Genomic DNA, 20,588 nt, shown 5'->3' with positions numbered 1-20,588 from the left:
AACACACTAGGGATTACATGAAACACAGACCAGGACTATTCATACGTCCTGTCTGGCCACCTGCACATACACACACAACACATCATGCACTAAAACAAAACTCCAGGATGTAGGAAAACCAGCATCCTTTAGCCAGAGGGGCTGGTGTATATGTGCAGCAGACCAATGGGAATTGACTGGCTGGAGAACTCCACACCCAGCCAGCTCAATTATCCCACATCTGTAAAGGTGTGCTTCTGGAAACCCGTAGAACAACAGGTCCCAGCAGCACAACTTAACAATTAGTAAATGGGTCTGCATTCAAGTTGCAGATTTTGCAGGACTTATAGGCTAAACTGTGACTTCTTAGGGTGTACAGACATGGGCACTTTTCATGCTTGAGTTCTGCCCAATTGCGATATGGATAAATCTCACACATGAAAACATCAATTTTAATCTGTTTATTCATATGAGCGATTTTTCTTTTGGACCGATGGTCCGAGATACAAAACTTGCTGCATGTCGTATTTTTCTTCAAGAATCACCAATTAATTCCCATGGGAGCGTGAAAAAAAAAAACGCATCACACTTGCATGTCATGCGATTTGGATGCAAGAGCAATTTTTAGCATTTTAACTATTGGAAGCACATGCAATTTTTCTTCACGTAGTAATAAACATTGCTGCAAAGTATGGTACCGGTCCAATTTTTCCGTATCTATATCACATTTGCCCATGTGAATACACCCAACTGATAAATACTTTAACCCCTTAGTGACCAAGCCTGTTTGCGCCTTAATAACCAGGTCAAATTTTGCAAATCTGACACGTGTCACTTTAGCATGGAAAAACACCAGAAAGGTTTTGCATATCCAAGCGATTATGACACTGTTTTTTCGCCACATGTTGTACTTCATTTAGGTGGAAAAAAAAGACCGATAGAATTTGTGTTTATTTATTAAAAGCACCAAAATTGGAAACATTTTGAAAAAATCGTCATTTTTTCACATTTCCAACTGCAATATCTCAAATATGTGCAAACATAATATAGAACTTTTTGCTAAGATTTATATTTCCATCCGTTTACTTTATTTTGGGCGCACATTGGAAAAACTTTCGTTTTTTTTTTAACCATTTAGGAGACATACAAATGTAACATTACTTTTCAGCATTTTGAGGAACACTTTGTTTTCCTACACCAATCCAAGATTGGAAAGGCTCATAGGAGCCAAAATGATAGATACCCACACAAGTGACCCCATTTTAAAAACTACACCCTTTAACGTATTCACTGAGGAGTGTCATGAGTATTTTAACCCCACAGTTTTTTTTCAGGAGTCAATGCAATTTAGAAGAGAAAAACTAAAATTTCATATTTTTGCAAATATGTCATTTTAAAGACAGGACTTTTTTCTATAGTACACATGAAAATTAGGATTTGCACCCTAGAATGGATACCCCTGTTTGTCCCGTGCTCAGAAACATACCCATTGTGGCCCTAATCTTACGTCTGGATGCACAATGTGTCCCAAAATGAAAGGAGCAACCGGTGGCTTTCGGAACAAAAATTTTGCTTGAAGGAGATTTAGTCCCCATTGCCCACTTGTAGAGCCATTGAGTGACCAAAACGATGGAGAACCCCCACAAGTGACCCCATTTTGAAAAGTAGACCCCTTAACGAATTTATCTAGGGGTATGATGACTTTTTTGACTTCACAGTTTTGAATGAATCTAAGCCAAGCAGAAGGAAAAAATTATGATTTTCATTTTTTTGGCAATTGTGTCAATTTGAAAACTGTTTTTTTTGGACAGTGTACATAGGAATGAAGACGTTCACCCCAAAATGGATACCCCCGTTTGTCCCGTGTTCAGAAACATACCCATTGTGGCCCTAATCTACTTAAAGGAAACATAGCTAGGCCTATAATGGAAGGAGCACCCATTGGATTTCAGGGTACAACGGAATAAGTTCCAGTCCCTATTGCCCACTTGTAGAGCCATTGAGCGGCCAAAACGATAGAGAACCCCCACAAATGACCCCATTTTGAAAACTAAACCCCTTAACAAATTCATCTAGGGGTGTACTGCATATTTTGACCCCAAAGTATTTGAATGAATCTAAGCAAAGCAAAAGGAAAAAATTACGATTTTCATTTGTTTGGCAATTTTATCAATTTAAAAACTGGTTTTTTTTTACAGTGTACATAGGAATGAAGACTTTCACCCCAAAATGGATACCCCCATTTGTCCCGTGTTCAGAAACATACCCATTGTGGCCCTAATCTACTTACAGGACACATAGCTAGGCCCATAATGGAGGGAATGCCCACTGGATTTCAGGGCAGAACTGAATAAATTCCAGGCCCCATTGCCCACTTATACAGAAAAAAGGGGTAATTACGGAGGCTGGTTGGGATGGACACATGGGGAAAGAAAACCGGGTATCACCCCATCCTCTCATGTATTTTGGGGGGTATTTCGTAACCTCAGCGGCGGGTATTGGGTGTAAAAAGTGGCGCTCTGTGAGGCTTTGTAATCTTGCTGCGGTGCGGCGGTCTCACAGAGAAGGCGCTCAACAAGCTGCTCCTGGAACTGCATGAAGGCGAGCGTTCCCGGGGCTTCTTGTAAATTACGGATTACAGGTAGCGGTCTGAATAACGCCGGGCTCACGTAGCCGTAGGCGGAATCTGCTTGCAGAGGCACGCAGCGGATTCCAGCTGTGAGCCTGGCTGTGACCCTGTGTACGGTCGCGTAATGTACTGCGCATAACTGCCTACTCACACAGGCGGTTTTTTGTTTATATTTCCCGTGCCGTCGCTTACAGATGACCCGGGTACCCGCAGCCCGTACACAATGTGTTAGCATATGGGCTGCGGGTATATCCGCGGTCATAGAGCACAATGGGCTCTAGGTCGCGGATATCCGCGGTAAAATATAGCATGCCGTGTTCTGTTTCTGCGAGTGGATTACGTAATTCCGACCCGCTAATTGGGGGGAATTGTGTAATCCAATGCATGCGATTGATCCATGGATTACCGCTGATCAAGCGCATGCAGAACCCGTAATTCCTCTCCGGTCATGTGTGACCGGCCTAATGTTAGATCGCTACTTTATCACGTGACCGGGGACCGCTCAGCGAGGCCACTGGTCACTGCTCCAAGCACTCAGCGACCGTTGGTCGCTGGGAGCAAGGAGATTTAAAATTTCCTGGGCTCCCCGGCTCCTGCGAATGTGTCCAGCATTTTGCCGGCGGGCACATACCCAGTAGCTGGCAGGATTCATGGAGGATAATCGCATCTGGATTCAAATGCGGAAGCCTCCGAGAAGATGTTTCATCTCCCCCCACCGATCGCATCAGTGAGGGGAGATGGAACTGCCACTTTTTAAAGAACTTTTACGTGATCGCCATTATGCATTGGATAACGGCGATCGCGTGACCAGTAACTGCATACCGCGGCTCCCCGTGACATCTCCAGGCTCTTGGCTACCTTTGGTAGCCAGCAGCAGGGAGATTTTACATTTCTTGGGCAATATTTCACTTTTGCACATGCGTCCACCATCATGCTGACGGGCGCATGCGCCGAAGCTGGGGTAAGGTCCACGGATCAACATCCCACCAGGGAACAAATCCGGGACCTTGGGTACGTAATTTCATCCCCCCTTAAGGATACGATAAGGGGAGATGAAACTTTAACTTTTTGAACTTTTTTTAACTTTTAACCTTTTTTTTTTTCTTAACTTTTTAACTTTATATGATCACCGTTATCTGATGGATAACGGTGATCATATGACTGGAAACCGCATACAGTGGTCCCCAGTCATATCTCCCTGCACTCGGCTATCTGTGACAGCCGGGTGCAGGGAGATTTTGAATTTGCCGGGCTCGCCGGCTTCTGCGCATGCGCGCCACATCGGCACATCGCAGAAGCCAGCGGGGAGTCCCGACACCGGCCGGAGGACATCGGCGGACCTGAGGTGAGTATTTTCACCTCCCCTCATGGATCCAATCCATGAGGGGAGGTGAAACTTTTCTTTTTTACACTTTTTTTCACTTTTCCGCGATCGCCGTTATCCATTGGATAACAACAATCGCGGTACCGGGGACCGCTCACCGCGGTACCGGGGACCGCTCACCGCGGTCCCCGCTGACATCTCCTGCCTCCCGGCTACCTACAGGAGCCAGGAGATTTTAAATTTCGTAATGACGTAATGCCGCCTGGCGTGCATGCGCAGAAGGACAGCTACGGGGCCCGAAGCATCGGGACAGCGGGGAGCCGTGCTGCGGACCTCGGTGAGTAATTTCAGCTGCTCCGATGGATCCGATCCATCAGAGCAGCTGAATCTTTAACTTTTATTGCAGTTTTATTTACTTTTTTGCGATCGGCGCTATCCATTGCATAGCGCCGATCGCAATGCCGGGGGGGGGGGGGTCCGAACAGCCCGGGATGACAGCTCCATGCTGTCGGCTACCTGCGGACACTGACAGCATGGAGCTGTCACGTCCACAGCCCGAAGGGCTTTATTCTCTGCAGGACACATGTTTTTATGTCCTCAGAGAGTAAAGCCCACTTCGGGAGGACGTAAAAACACTATGGGCTGGTCGTTAAGGGGTTAAAGGGGTTCTGTCACTAAAAAAGAAAAATGCTCTACTTATCTATTCCTCCCCGGTCAGTCTACTTACCAGATCTTCACCTCCCTTATCTTCTCCTGTCTCCTGCAGTCCAGGGGGTCACTTCACCTCCCCTTGCCTGATTCTGCTCCTTCCTGTGAGGTTACATTGGCAGTCTGCCAATGTACGTTATGTCACAGCTCACAGGCCAGCAGGAGGACTGCCTATCTTCTTCAGAGATTGCTCATGCCAGCTGTCTCTGAAATAGATTACAATTCCTTCCTAGGCAGTGAAGCTACAGCACAGGGACCTGACCTTCACTGACCCAGCAGGAAGGAGTTTGTGATGAGCAGCCTTCATAACAAGCTGGGCCCAGCCTGCAGTGAGCTGACCTGGGGTACTGGAAAAGCTCAACCAGGAGAAGATGTGATAAGGAGACAAACAGGGAAGGGATAGGTAAGTTTAGATAATTTTTCTTTTAATGACAAAACCCCTTTAAGTGTTAAGTTTTGTGGCAACTTTTCTCTTACTGACTTCAATAGGTGAACGTCTTAATACTGTATACTGCATGACTAATACGGACTGGAGTACATCCCGCATATCCTAATTACTGCAGCATGAAGCTCCACACCGCTTTGGAGATGAACCATCATCAGATAATGAATAGCCTTCTGCATTGTATCTGCCCATTTATTGCTGGCTATAAAATTGCTCTTGCCCTGTTCCAGACATAGGAGTCATAGATGTTGATTAATCATTTTCTTTTTACTCTGTTCTGATTGGCAGCCCTTACATAAAAGAGTCATGGCTTTGGCATCGGTTATTTTATTGCAGCTAACATTGCCTAAGGAGTCACATGAAAGTCTATGGTTTTTAATTCAATTTCCTGACTACTGCACAATATGTCTCTCCGCAGAGCTCTGTTGCTGCAGTCAACCTTGTTGTTACAGTCAAATGTTTTCAGACTGGTTTGTTCACTTATTAAATTACGAGTTTTACTGATATATGTCAGAGGTTCTCCAGTGAAGTCTATATAACTGGAAAACCAATATTCTGTTAGGGGTTAGTCCATTAGTGATGAAGCTCCAGCCAATCACTCATAAATAGAGATGAGCGAACACCAAAATGTTCGGGTGTTCGTTATTCGGAACGAACTTCCCGCGATGTTCGAGGGTTCGTTTCGAACAACGAACCCCATTGAAGTCAATGGGCGACCAGAGCATTTTTGTATTTCGCCGATGCTCGCTAAGGTTTTCATGTGTGAAAATCTGGGCAATTCAAGAAAGTGATGGGAATGACACAGAAACGGATAGGGCAGGCGAGGGGCTACATGTTGGGCTGCATCTCAAGTTCACAGGTCCCACTATTAAGCCACAATACCGGCAAGAGTGGGGCCCCCCCCCTCCCAACAACTTTTACTTCTGAAAAGCCCTCATTAGCATGGCATACCTTTGCTAAGCACCACACTAGCTACAACAAAGCACAATCACTGCCTGGATGACACTCCGCTGCCACTTCTCCTGGCTTACATGCTGACCAACCGCCCCCCCTCCCCCCCACAGCGCACACCAAAGTGTCCCTGCGCAGCCTTCAGCTGCCCTCATGCCACGCCACACTCATGTCTATTTAGAAGTGCGTCTGCCATGAGGAGGAACCGCAGGCACACACTGCAGAGGGTTGGCACGGCTAGGCAGCGACCCTCTTTAAAAGGGGCGGGGCGATAGCCCACAATGCTGTACAGAAGCAATGAGAAATAGAATCCTGTGCCACCGCCATCAGGAGCTGCACACGTAGGCATAGCAATGGGGAACCTATGTGCCACACACTATTCATTCTGTCAAGGTGTCTGCATGCCCCAGTTAGACCGGGCTTTTTAATTCATAGACACAGGCAGGTACAACTCCCTATTGTGAAGTCCCTGTGGACCGACAGCATGGGTGGGTGCCAGGAAGCCACCGGCGGTACATAGAAATATCCCATTGCATTGCCCAACACAGCTGAGGTAGTAATGTCGTGCTTAATGCAGGTGGGCTTCGGCCCACACTGCATGCCCCAGTCAGACTGGGGTTCTTTAGAAGTGGACACATGTAGGTTAAACTCCCTGTGGACCCACTGCCTGGGTGGGTGCCAGGAAGCCACCGGCGGTACATAGAAATATCCCATTGCATTGCCGAACACAGCTGAGGTAGTAATGTCGTGCGTAATACAGGTGGGCTTCGGCCCACACTGCATGCCCCAGTCAGACTGGGGTTCTTTAGAAGTGTACAGATGTATTAAAAACTCCGTGTGCACCTACAGCATGGGTGGCTCCCTGGAACCCACCGGCGGTACATAGAAATATCCCATTGCATTGCCCAACACAGCTGAGGTAACGTCAGCTGTAATGCAGGTGGGCTAAAAATTAATTTGATTACACTGTAGGCGAGGGCCCACAAAAATTGCTGTATCAACAGTACTAATGTACATCCCAAAAATTGGCCATGGCCAGCCAAGAGGGCAGGTGAAACCCATTAATCGCTTTGGTTAATGTGGCTTAAGTGGTAACTAGGCCTGGAGGCAGCCCAGTGTAACGAAAAATTGGTTCAAGTTAAAGTTCCAACGCTTTTAAGCGCATTGAAACTTATAAAAATTGTTCAGAAAAATTATTTGAGTGAGCCTTGTGGCCCTAAGAAAAATTGCCCGTTCAGCGTGATCACGTGAGGTTTCAGGAGGAGGAGCAGGAGGAGGAGGAGGAATATTAGACACAGATTGATGAAGCAGAAATGTCCCCGTTTTGGATGGTGAGAGAGAACGTAGCTTCCATCCGCGGGTGCAGCCTACGTATTGCTTACGTATCGCTGCTGTCCGCTGGTGGAGAACAGAAGTCTGGGGAAATCCAGCCTTTGTTCATCTTGATGAGTGTTAGCCTGTCGGCACTGTCGGTTGACAAGCGGCTACGCTTATCTGTGATGATTCCCCCAGCCGCACTAAACACACTCTCCGACAAGACGCTAGCCGCAGGACAAGCAAGCACCTCCAGGGCATACAGCGCTAGTTCAGGCCACGTGTCCAGCTTCGACACCCAGTAGTTGTAGGGGGCAGAGGCGTCACCAAGGATGGTCGTGCGATCCGCTACGTACTCCCTCACCATCCTTTTACAGTGCTCCCGCCGACTCAGCCGTGACTGGGGAGCGGTGACACAGTCTTGGTGGGGAGCCATAAAGCTGGCCAGGCCCTTAAAGACTGTTGCACTGCCTGGGATGTAAATGCTGCTCGATCTACGCACATCCCCTGCTACCTTGCCCTCGGTACTGCGCCTTCTGCCACTAGCGCTGTCGGCTGGGAATTTTACCATCAGCTTGTCCGCAAGGGTCCTGTGGTATAGCAACACTCTCGAACCCCTTTCCTCTTCGGGAATCAGAGTGGGCAGGTTCTCCTTATACCGTGGATCGAGCAGTGTGTACACCCAGTAATCCGTCGTGGCCAGAATGCGTGCAACGCGAGGGTCACGAGAAAGGCATCCTAACATGAAGTCAGCCATGTGTGCCAGGGTACCTGTACGCAACACATGGCTGTCTTCACTAGGAAGATCACTTTCAGGATCCTCCTCCTCCTCCTCCTCCTCCTCAGGCCATACTCGCTGAAAGGATGACAGGCAATCAGCCGGTGTACCGTCAGCAGCGGGCCAAGCTGTCTCTTCCCCCTCCTCCTCATCCTCCTCATGCTCCTCCTCCTGTACGCGCTGAGAAATAGACAGGAGGGTGCCCTGACTATCCAGCGGCATACTGTCTTCCCCCGCCCCCGTTTCCGAGCGCAAAGCAGCTGCCTTTATGGTTTGCAGGGAATTTCTCAAGATGCATAGCAGAGGAATGGTGACGCTAATGATTGTAGCATCGCCGCTCACCACCTGGGTAGACTCCTCAAAATTACCAAGGACATGGCAGATGTCTACCAACCAGGCCCACTCTTCTGAAAGGAATTGAGGAGGCTGACTCCCACTGCGCCGCCCATGTTGGAGTTGGTATTCGACTATAGCTCTACGTTGTTCATAGAGCCTGGCCAACATGTGGAGCATAGAGTTCCACCGTGTGGGCACGTCGCACAGCAGTCGGTGCACTGGCAGCTTAAAGTGATGTTGCAGGGTGCGCAGGGTGGCAGCGTCCGTGTGGGACTTGCGGAAATGTGCGCAGAGCCGGCGCGCCTTTACGAGCAGGTCTGACAAGCGTGGGTAGCTTTTCAGAAAGCGCTGAACCACCAAATTAAAGACGTGGGCCAGGCATGGCACGTGCGTGAGGCTGCCGAGCTGCCGAGCCGCCACCAGGTTACGGCCGTTGTCACACACGACCATGCCCGGTTGGAGGCTCAGCGGCGCAAGCCAGCGGTCGGTCTGCTGTGTCAGACCCTGCAGCAGTTCGTGGGCCGTGTGCCTCTTATCGCCTAAGCTGAGTAGTTTCAGCACGGCCTGCTGACGCTTGCCCACCGCTGTGCTGCCACACCGCGCGACACCGACTGCTGGCGACATGCTGCTGCTAACACATCTTGATTGCGAGACAGAGGAGGAGGAGGAGGAGGAGGGTGCTTTAGTGGAGGAAGCATACACCTCCGCAGATACCACCACCGAGCTGGGGCCCGCAATTCTGGGGGTGGGTAGGACATGAGCGGTCCCAGGCTCTGACTCTGTCCCAGCCTCCACTAAATTCACCCAATGTGCCGTCAGGGAGATGTAGTGGCCCTGCCCGCCTGTGCTTGTCCACGTGTCCGTAGTTAAGTGGACCGTGGCAGTAACCGCGTTGGTGAGGGCGCGTACAATGTTGCGGGAGACGTGGTCGTGCAGGGCTGGGACGGCACATCGGGAAAAGTAGTGGCGACTGGGAACTGAGTAGCGCGGGGCCGCCGCCTCCATGATACTTTTGAAGGACTCCGTTTCCACAACCCTATACGGCAGCATCTCAAGGCTGATGAATTTTGCTATGCGGACGGTTAACGTTTGAGCGTGCGGGTGCGTGGCGGCGTACTTGCGCTTGCGCTCCAACAGTTGTGCAAGCGACGGCTGGACGGTGCGCTGAACTACACTGCTGGATGGGGCCGAGGACAGCGGAGGTGAGGGTGTGGGTGCAGGCCAGGAGACGGTAGTGCCTGTGTCCTGAGAGGGGGGTTGCATCTCAGTGGCAGGTTGGGGCACAGGGGGAGAGGCAGGGGTGCAAACCGGAGGCGCTGAACGGCCTTCGTCCCACCTTGCGGGGTGCTTGGCCATCATATGTCTGCGCATGGTGGTGGTGGTGAGGCTGTTGGTGTTGGCTCCCCGGCTGAGCTTTGCGCGACAAAGGTTGCACACCACTGTTCGTCGGTCGTCAGGCGTCTCTGTGAAAAACTGCCAGACCTTAGAGCACCTCGGCCTCTGCAGGGTGGCATGGCGCGAGGGGGCGCTTTGGGAAACACTTGGTGGATTATTCGGTCTGGCCCTGCCTCTACCCCTGGCCACCGCACTGCCTCTTGCAACCTGCCCTGCTGATGCCCTTGACTCCCCCTCTGAAGACCTGTCCTCCTGAGTAAGCGTTGCACACCAGGTGGGGTCAGTCACCTCATCGTCCTGCTGCTCTTCCTCCGAATCCTCTGTGCGCTGCTCCCTCGGACTTACTGCCCTTACTACTACCTCACTGCAAGACAACTGTGTCTGATCGTCATCGTCCTCCTCACCCACAGAAAGTTGTTGAGACAGTTGGCGGAAGTCCCCAGCCTCTTCCCCCGGACCCCGGGAACTTTGGAATGGTTGGGCATCAGTGACGATAAACTCCTCTGGTGGGAGAGGAACCGCTGCTGCCCAATCTAAGCAGGGGCCCGAGAACAGTTCCTGGGAGTGTTCCCGCTCCTGAGCAGGTGTCATTGTAGTGGAGTGAGGAGGCTGGGAGGAAGGAGGAGCAGCAGACAGAGGATTCGGATTTGCAGCAGTGGACGGCGCAGAACTGCGGGTAGACGATAGGTTGCTCGAAGCACTTTCTGCCATCCAGGACAGGACCTGCTCACACTGCTCATTTTCTAATAACCGTCTCCCGCGTGGACCCATTAATTGAGCGATGAATGTGGGGACACCAGAAACGTGCCTCTCTCCTAATCGCGCAGCAGTCGGCTGCGACACACCTGGATCAGGAGCTCGGCCTGTGCCCACACCCTGACTTGGCCCTCCGCGTCCTCGGCCGCGTCCACGTCCTCTAGGCCTACCCCTACCCCTCAGCATGCTGTATTACCAGTGATTTGATTTCACAGGCAGCTAATAAATTGGCGCAAGACTGCAGGCCAAATATAATTTTTTCCCTTTTTTGAAAACGAAAGGCCCCACTGCCTCTAGTGAATGTATAATCTAAGTTTAATAAGTGTGCTGTGTCCCTGCTAATGTGTCACAGAACGTGAGGGTAGCAGAGTTATTAACTGTGGCAGAGCAGGTATTTTTTTTCCCAATTAAGGAAAGCAAATGGCGAAGCCAGGAGTAAAACGTAGCTGGGTGCGTCTGATTTTTACAGGTTGCACACGCAGCCGACACATGTCCACCGCCCTTAGGACGGACAGAGGCAGGACAAATAGAATTATTTTCCGTTTTTTTGCACCAAAAGGCAGCACTGCGTATATTCTATGAACATGAGAAGTTTAATAACTGTGCTGTTTTCCTGCTAATGTGTCACAGAACGTGAGGGTAGCAGAGTTAATAACTGTGGCAGAGCAGGTATTTTTTTTCCCAATTAAGGAAAGCAAATGGCGAAGCCAGGAGTAAAACGTAGCTGGGTGCGTCTGCTTTTTACAGGTTGCACACGCAGCCGACATGTGTCCACCGCCCTTAGGACGGACAGAGGCAGGACAAATAGAATTATTTTCCGTTTTTTTGCACCAAAAGGCAGCACTGCGTATATTCTATGAACATGAGAAGTTTAATAACTGTGCTGTTTTCCTGCTAATGTGTCACAGAACGTGAGGGTAGCAGAGTTATTAACTGTGGCAGAGCAGGTATTTTTTTTCCCAATTAAGGAAAGCAAATGGCAAAGCCAGGAGTAAAACGTAGCTGGGTGCGTCTGATTTTTACAGGTTGCACACGCAGCCGACACGTGTCCACCGCCCTTAGGACGGACAGAGGCAGGACAAATAGAATTATTTTCCGTTTTTTTGCACCAAAAGGCAGCACTGCGTATATTCTATGAACATGAGAAGTTTAATAACTGTGCTGTTTTCCTGCTAATGTGTCACAGAACGTGAGGGTAGCAGAGTTATTAACTGTGGCAGAGCAGGTATTTTTTTTCCCAATTAAGGAAAGCAAATGGCAAAGCCAGGAGTAAAACGTAGCTGGGTGCGTCTGATTTTTACAGGTTGCACACGCAGCCGACACGTGTCCACCGCCCTTAGGACGGACAGAGGCAGGACAAATAGAATTATTTTCTGTTTTTTTGCACCAAAAGGCAGCACTGCGTATATTCTATGAACATGAGAAGTTTAATAACTGTGCTGTTTTCCTGCTAATGTGTCACAGAACGTGAGGGTAGCAGAGTTATTAACTGTGGCAGAGCAGGTATTTTTTTTCCCAATTAAGGAAAGCAAATGGCAAAGCCAGGAGTAAAACGTAGCTGGGTGCGTCTGATTTTTACAGGTTGCACACGCAGCCGACATGTGTCCACCGCCCTTAGGACGGACAGAGGCAGGACAAATAGAATTATTTTCCGTTTTTTTGCACCAAAAGGCAGCACTGCATATATTCAATGAATAATAACTGTGTTGTGGCCCTGCCTATACAATTCTTTCCCTGCAGTATCAATGGAGGGTGCAATGCTCTGCAGAGGCGATTTTGAGAAGCAAAAAAAAATGCAGCACAGCTAACAGCAGCCTGGACAGTACTGCACACAGTTAAATATGGCCCTAGAAAGGACCGTTGAGGTTCTTGAAGGCTACACTCACTCCTAACACTCTCCCTGCCTATGCAGCACTTCTGTCCCTAATGCCGGGTGCAACGCTCTGCAGAGCCGATTTTGAGAAGAAGAAAAAATTGCCACTGCTAACAGCAGCCAACACACAGCTATCAGTGGCCCTAATAAGGACCTTTGGGGGGTCTTGAAGCCTACACTAACTACCAATTCTTTCCCTACAGCAGCTCCGGTACAAACAGCACTGTCCCTCATCTAACTCACACGGCATCTGAGGCGAACCGCGGGAGGGGCCGACTTTTATGTTCGGGTGACACCTGATCTTCCCAGCCACTCACAGCAGGGGGGTGGTATAGGGCTTGAACGTCACAGGGGGAGAAGTTGTAATGCCTTCCCTGTCTTTCAATTGGCCAGAAAAGCGCGCTAACGTCTCAGGGAAGGAAGTGAAAGTAACCAGAACACCGCATGGTGTTCGTTACGAATAACGAACATCCCGAACACCCTAATATTCGCACGAATATCAAGCTCGGAAGAACACGTTCGCTCATCTCTACTCATAAAGTATATGTATGGGCTGTAGGCAGCTCCTCATTCTCTTGAATGGATTACCGATGTGTAGAGGAGATCGCCAAAGTATGGGGAAGTGTTCTCTTACTATTTGCAACCTGTACAGAGAAGGTAAATAGCAGTGTTTCCCAACTTTTTCAGCCTTGGGGCATCCCTGGGAATTAAATTCCGCACCACACAGGTTTTGTGCAGATTTTTTCCGCAGCTTGTGGATGAGATTTTCACTTTACTGCTACTATAAATGCTGTGGAATTTACATGTGGTGGGTTCACACAGAAATTCCATGGCAAATCCACCCAAGGTGGACCCAGGCTACAGTGGTTTTCCAGGCAGCACCCACCGGGATACGCCGGGGTCGGGGCGGAAGCACTGCACCAACCCCTGTGTAGTGGCGGGAATTAGTAATTGCAGGTGCAGCTACCATTGAAATCAATGGGAGCTGTGCTAGTAATTGCAGGTGCAGCTCCCATTGATTTTAATGAGTGCAGCACCTTGAATTACAAGTGCCAGCCATTATACAGGGGTAGGAGCAGTGTGTATACTGGCAGGCGCTGCCAAGAAACCCATTTAATGTCCGCTGATTGATTTCCAGCCTGGGAGCCTTGGCACCTCTGGAGAGTTCTCGGCACCCTCGTTGGGAATCACTGGTACAAGAAAGGGGTGCCCTATCGGTTCATTCAATCAAACCATAGGGGGCCACAGCCAACCTGTAGCATTAAACATGATAAACAGAGTTCTGCATTTATTTCATACTGTTTAAGGAGTTCCCCTATCCATATGTGCGGTATGAGAAACGTATTGGATGAGACAGAAAGAAGAGCTACTTTCACTCTGATGGGCTTGATCATCATCTTAAAGAGCACAATGGATTCGGATGATCATCTCATGTGTATTAGGGCCTCCTGACTCTCTCCTGATGGCAGATATTTGGGGAGATAAGGATCGGGAAGTTACATGGGACAAAATTTAGCTTGATCATCATAGCACTGCGCAGAAAGTTATTTTACCTTAACCCATTAAAAAGCTATTGTTCCCTTACCTACAACCAAAACCTACTGTAAAGCAACTCAAAGTGTAAATAAAGCACCCCGATAGCAAGGCACACCAGGATATCAAGATGTGTTAAGAGGTCAAGCTAAAGTGTAACCCATCTGTAAGTTGCCCATACACCTTCAACAACTGTTGGACTAATGACCATTGATCCGACAGTTGTTTCCATTGACTATCCCTTACACATGAATGTTCGGCTTGGCTGAGTGTTTGTGTCTTTAGGGAATTAAACCTTAGCCAGACGGCTCTGGTGGTGGCTTGTCTCTCAGGGAACAATAGGATTGGGCACTGAACTTCAACATTCGATTCCTTTTTCCACTAATATCATATGCTAGTTGAACCATCCCCCATACACACTGGAGAGTTGTCCAGTCCACTGTTATCTGTAGGTTTGGACGAATAGGCTCTAGTGTGTATGGGGACCTTGACATTTCAACTACCCAATCATTTTGTTCCCAGAAGACAAGCTGCTGCCAGATGTGTCTGACAGCAGCCTTCTTGCCTCTCTACATTTAGAGCACATGCACACTCGGCCATTCATGTGTATGTGGGTGTTGGGTGAGATATCGGACGACTGAACAAGCGTTTGGCAAACAGCAGTCCAAATATGTAGGAATAGCATTAGGCCAGGCTACTTAACAGGCATAGAATTCCTCGTTTACTACCATTTCATTACCCATAGTCGTATATCATGTACTGTAGTATTTGCAAAAGTCCTAACTGCTATACAATAGATTGCCTCTGCATGCTACACAGGCTTGAAATACTATGACAACAAGAAGCATGAGGAAGAAACAGTACAGAAACCCAGAAGACTGTAAAAAAACATTAGCGTTTTCATTTTTCCAGCAATGTCTCCCAGGTCAGTACTACTGTCATTTCAAGTAATGAATATTTTCGGCTACATTAGGACTCTGATTTGATGGTCTACTCTTGTTTGGTTAATTCCTAGTTCTGCAACTCTTGACTTCATCCAACACTAATTGTTTACTGGTACTTTGGTGCCTCATATCAAGCTGCCCCATACCCTGTTAAAAATGAAACATAAAGTATATTCAAGCCATGTCTTTCAAGTTGCAGGAGGATTTTGCCATGCCTGAAAATACATCTTCTCCAAGTTGCAGTTCTCTTGTATACTGCAGCAGGTCTTCATCCTACATTTACTGTATTCATTTATCTTCTACTTTCAGAAACCTTTCTAGATACACTACAGCAAATACTCACCCCAGTATGATGCTGCCAACTCCATACTTTGGTGGGTTAGTGGAGGTTTTGTGTTAAACTGAGCGTGATATAGCCTTCTTGCGATTGTCTCAACAGGCTCAGTTTTGGTTTTGTGATCTTAGAACATTTTTCCAATTTATTTCACTTCCATACAGATGGTCACTATTTGACTAATGACCTCTAAAACCAACTGACTGTTCCAGAGATAATTTCAATCTGTCATTGGCCAGTATTTGGAGAGAGAAGTCATGCATTAAGTTGTGTTATACTCAGTTGCTATAATGAGCATAGGTCTTTTTGTAGAAATGTCATTGCACTTGAACATTATTAAGTCCTTATCTGTTGCTTATTCATTGCCGTTACATAATAACAACACGAACGAATTCAAAGGGGTGAATTATTTTCATAGACGCGCTAAAATAAGACCTAACGAATATTATGCAAGCAAGATTTAATTGGCCCATCTGTCACCTGTATGTTCCTAAAGCATCTCATGGTTACGGCACTACCAAGATCTGTGTTCTACATTGTTGCTTCAGTATAATGATCTAAAGTAGAGATTATTAAAATATTGCGGATAAAGTCACTGAGGTTTTAAGCTAACAATGAAAAACTAATGGCGGCTCCGAATAGGCAACTGGGTTTCTCTGATATATTTTTTAAGGTTTAGTTCCTTGTACTTTAAAGAATCACTTTTAAGTAGATCTGATTTTGCATGAGCACACAAGTACAAGCCATGGCCATTAATGACAGTCGAAGTGCCTCCATTAATAGCACCATTAAAATACCCTATCCTTGAACAGTGCCTGCAGAGTGTCCTCCATAAAAAGTACCTGCAGACTGTCCTCCATAAAACAGAAGATGCAGGACAAAGCTAGGGCAATGCACTGCCCTACAAAAAAATCAGATACTCAATCGTATCTACATGATGAGTCCCAGAGGTGCAGTAAATGACATATTAAATGTGTCAATGAAAAGTTCCAGCAGATGACATGTTTCGAAGTACTTTACAAACTCCTTCCCCCAAGACACATGTAAAAAGCCATAGACGTTGCTTTAAATAGTTCATTAAAGATGGTCACAGTTCAAAAGTCAGTGAGTTGGACTGTAATCAAAGGATAACAAAATATACTGATAAGACTATGTCAAGAAGTGGATGTGGATCCACTTTGCTACACACTGATTTAGCCTAGGGTTAAATCTGGAGGCAACATTTGGAGAAGCCAAGATTTCACCCTTGACCCCTTCAAGCGGGATTTGGTCTTCGCTTCCCAAGGCGTTACTCTTAGAAGTAGTCTCAGGGATGGCCAAGAAGCGGTACCTGAGGGTGTGAATACAGACATCATCCGAAAACAGGCTGAGGTCGTCGCTGGCAGCAGAGGTGCAATTCAGTAATATAGTCTGGGACAGTGCTTATAGTTTAGTGCAGGCAGAAGGTAAGGTCAGGGGTACAGAAGTCAGAATAATCAGCATCAGGCAGGAGTCAGAAACCTGGAAATCCCATTAATTGCAGCAGGCTTGTACAAGTGGGATGACCAAATTGCTCTCCTTAGGCTATTGACATACTTGCTGTGTTTCCAAGTTTCGTCTGAGAGGCTCGGGCACAACTTGCATCGGACGCCACAAGGGCCCTTGTCTATACAGTAGATATACAGACGGCCCACACATTCACATGCATTCATCCTTGAGACAGACAAGAATTAGACATGTGATAAACTTTTTTGCATGAACCATGAGTCCGGGTGAAAAAAAGGTAGTGTGCATAGGCCTGTAGGCTATAATGTGTCTATGTGCTGTCCGTGAATTAACACAGACAGTATATGGACTGAAATACACTGGTATGCTGGAGAACATAGTGGAAGGATGCCTAATATAGCCAGGACTAACAGACAGGTGTGGACAGGTTTGCGGAGCGTGCACTGGCACTTTAAATCAGGGGGCAAGAGTGTAGGAGCCCTATGAGCAGAATCCAGGGAATCCACGGAAATGAGGACGACGAGTGATCACAGCCCCAGTAGTAGGAGAGCAGATGGCATATCACAGTAGAGTATTAATAAGCAATAAATGAATAAAGAAAATATGTACAATAAATAAAAGATTAATGCACCAGATGTATTCAGTATCCGCATACGAGAAAATTGTGCCGTCACTTATAATCAGTCATGCCAGTGTTGTAAACAAATATACCCAACAGCTGGATTCAGCCCTGGCGCCAGCACCTGGCAGACCTGGGCAGGTGCTGGGGCCAACTGCTTGTGTGGGGGGGGGGGGAGCACAGTGCACAGGGGTCAAGGAGTGGAAGGGGGCCTGGACTACTGGGTCAGCACAGCAGTCAGGACCCTAATTTTAATATTATTTAATCTGATTAATAAAAAAAAAACACATACTCGACTTCCATGTTGTTCCCAAGTAGCTGCAGTCACTCTGTATGTGAAAGGGAGCAAATGTGGCCAGTAAAGGTGGCAAAAGGTGGCATCTATATGTAAAAAGCGCAAAACATGGTATCTATATGAAAAAGGGAACTAGAGATGGCATATACATGTAAAAGGCATATCTAAAACATATCAGTGCTTAAGGGTGCGTTCACACATTGCAGAGTTGCTGAGGATTTTCCACAGTGGAAACGTTGCTATCAGGGCTTCTTCACATGGGCGTGATTTAGTCCTGTTATGTGGCCATGATAATCACGATCGCATAAAGCGTCAAAACGAAACCATTTATTTTAATGGTTTTATTTTCATTAGCAGTATTCTCGCCCGTTAATAATCCGGGCGAGAAAAGACAGGACTTGCCCTATCTTCGTCGCATGTAGTTAATACTACGTGCAGGAAAGATAGGGCAAGATCTAACTTTCCCCTTTGTTTTTCTAACTTGTGTGCTATGGCGAGGAGTTTGTATAGCCCCCCCCCCCCCCCCAAAACCTGGTTCATGCGCAACTACGCTCCGTAGTTGCGCATATGCTCATGTGGTTTTTACCTCACAGTGAATGGGAGCAAAGCAAACCCCGTTCTTATGTAGTGTAAAAAAATTGCTGCAGATTTTCTACTTCCGCAATTGATGAGGTGTTGGCTCATTGTAATAACTAAGCCAGCGCCCTTCTATCATGACTAATGCAGAGATAGAAAGAGGGGCCCACTGAGACTCTATCACCCGTAAACCTGGATCCGGTCCTGGCTGGATCTCTAGTTAGACTTCATTTAAAAAACAGTATAGGTACTTACGCACATGCTGCTAAAGGCCCATTTAGACACAATGATTATCGCTCAAAATTCACTCAAAAGCCATATTTTGAGCAATAATCGTTGCATGTAAATGTGCCCATCTTTCACTTTTCTGCCGAACGATGGACCTCAGTTCGGCATGAAATTCATCGTTCAGCAGGAGAGCAGATAAGACGGATTGCACGCTGTGTTCTGCCCGGGGAGCGCTGATTACATTGTCTCAGATGTCAGTCCCGTGGAAGAACAAAGGGAATGTATTCAGAGAACAGCGGGTGATCTGTTCCTGGAATACAGCTCCCGGCGGCTCACATGCTACTAATTGGTACTAATAGGCATTAGTACAAAGTAGTGGTTTATGCAAAAATGATTGCTCAAAAGCCATCTTTTGAGCAATCATCTTTGTGTCTAAATGCACTATAAGTCTGATTATCTGGAATGCGTAAAAGTTGAGTTTCATGGTTTCAACACTGCAATTATTGTCTAACTACTTTCCAAAATGAATGAGAAATTTATGGGAGCAATCAGCAACTCATGCCAAGCATCCCTAGCAAACATCCTTATCTCTCATAGTACACACATAGATAAAGCTAATCCTTGCTTACTCTTCAAGGATGCATACAAACAAGGTTGGGTTATCCAGGCTAGACGATTTTGCTGATTACTTCACTGGCTGGGATGTATACAGAAACATAATGATGCCAACATGTACAACCCTTCTCATTGTGCGGGGCTCAAGGCGAACACTGATCGCCCCAGGTTCTGCTCTCAGCACCCCTGGCAGTTAGCTGATGTTACCAGGGGAAGCCGTGACTATCCACACATTCCTCTACAACACTATGCGGTTCTGTTACGGTCTGGTGATGTTTTACGTGGCATGGTCTTGGTCTGTTGGTTGTAGTGGCAAGAACCATGAACCTGGAGGTGTACCTTGTCATTCTAGACAATAATGTGCTGCCAACAATGTGACAATACTCTGGGAATGGTCAGCAATACTTCCAAGACAATGCGCCTTATCACACATCCAACACTGTTTTACGTTGGTTTGAGGACATGGATATTCCACGATTGGACTGGCTACAAAGATTCTGAACCCTACTGAACATCTTTGGGATGAACTGGACCATAGGGTCAGGAAATATGAACAGCGCCCATTTTTTTTTAGAGAACTCAACAGACGTTTGCAGGATGAACAACAGCCCGCTTTCGATGCAACATGGGTTGGTTTTAGAACGTTTCCACTGAAGCAGCAGAAGTCATGAGATATTGCACAAGATTTCAGGTAACTTCAAGATAGAGCTGCAGAGAAGGATTCTTGAGGGAATAAACCAATGCAAGATAGGCTTTGTAAGGGATTAGGTAATAGAATAGTTCCCTCCAGGGGCATATGGGTATTACCTGGATGGAGGGGAGGCACACCATTCTCTTCCTACTCTAGCAACCAGGCACATTTCTATTAACGGATTTTAAAGAAAACCTAAATGCGGAGAAATACATTCTCTTTGCTGAATTTAATCCCTGACTTCTTTATGTAGAAATTATAGCCATAAGTAGCCATAAATGCTTAAGAACTATAGTCCCCATCCAGGACTTCTCCACACGATCTGCCAAAGCTATAATAATTCTATACCATACACTGCTCAAAAACGGTTAGGGAGCACTTAACCATCACCGTATAACTCCAAATCACTTACACGTCAAGGATATCCATCTGTCCAGTTAGGAATCATATGTGATCGTGAATCCATTACACCTGCTTTGGTGGAAATGAAAATGACAACAGGTGTGCTGGAGAGGTAACAGCAAGACAACCCCCAAAAGGGAATCTCCTTATCTCTCCTGACTGATTCTGCTCTACTTTTGCATCTTGCTGGTGTCCTTATCACAACTGGTGGCATAAGGCCAATCAGGTTGCACAGGTAGACTTGCTCCTCCAGTACTGCATACCCATATGTGCCATCGCAAGAAGGTTTGCAGTGTCTCCCAGCACAGTCTTAAGAGCATGGAGCAGTCTTGGTGGATTCACATGTGGCACAATTTTCACATTGGAAAAATTTGATGT

At 47.2% G+C, this 20,588-nt stretch overlaps 1 protein-coding gene across 1 annotated transcript in view; it reads right to left on the bottom strand.

Moving 5' to 3' along the window:
- LOC136610802 (pyroglutamylated RF-amide peptide receptor-like) overlaps positions 1–20,588 on the bottom strand; it is a 114,153-nt gene that overhangs the window by 83,972 nt on the left and 9,593 nt on the right. The window lies entirely within an intron of this gene.

The sequence above is a fragment of the Eleutherodactylus coqui genome, chromosome 2, assembly GCF_035609145.1.
Source record: "Eleutherodactylus coqui strain aEleCoq1 chromosome 2, aEleCoq1.hap1, whole genome shotgun sequence".
In the NCBI taxonomy this organism is placed as follows: Eukaryota; Metazoa; Chordata; class Amphibia; order Anura; family Eleutherodactylidae; genus Eleutherodactylus; species Eleutherodactylus coqui.
This window is presented reverse-complemented; position numbering and strand designations above follow the sequence as displayed.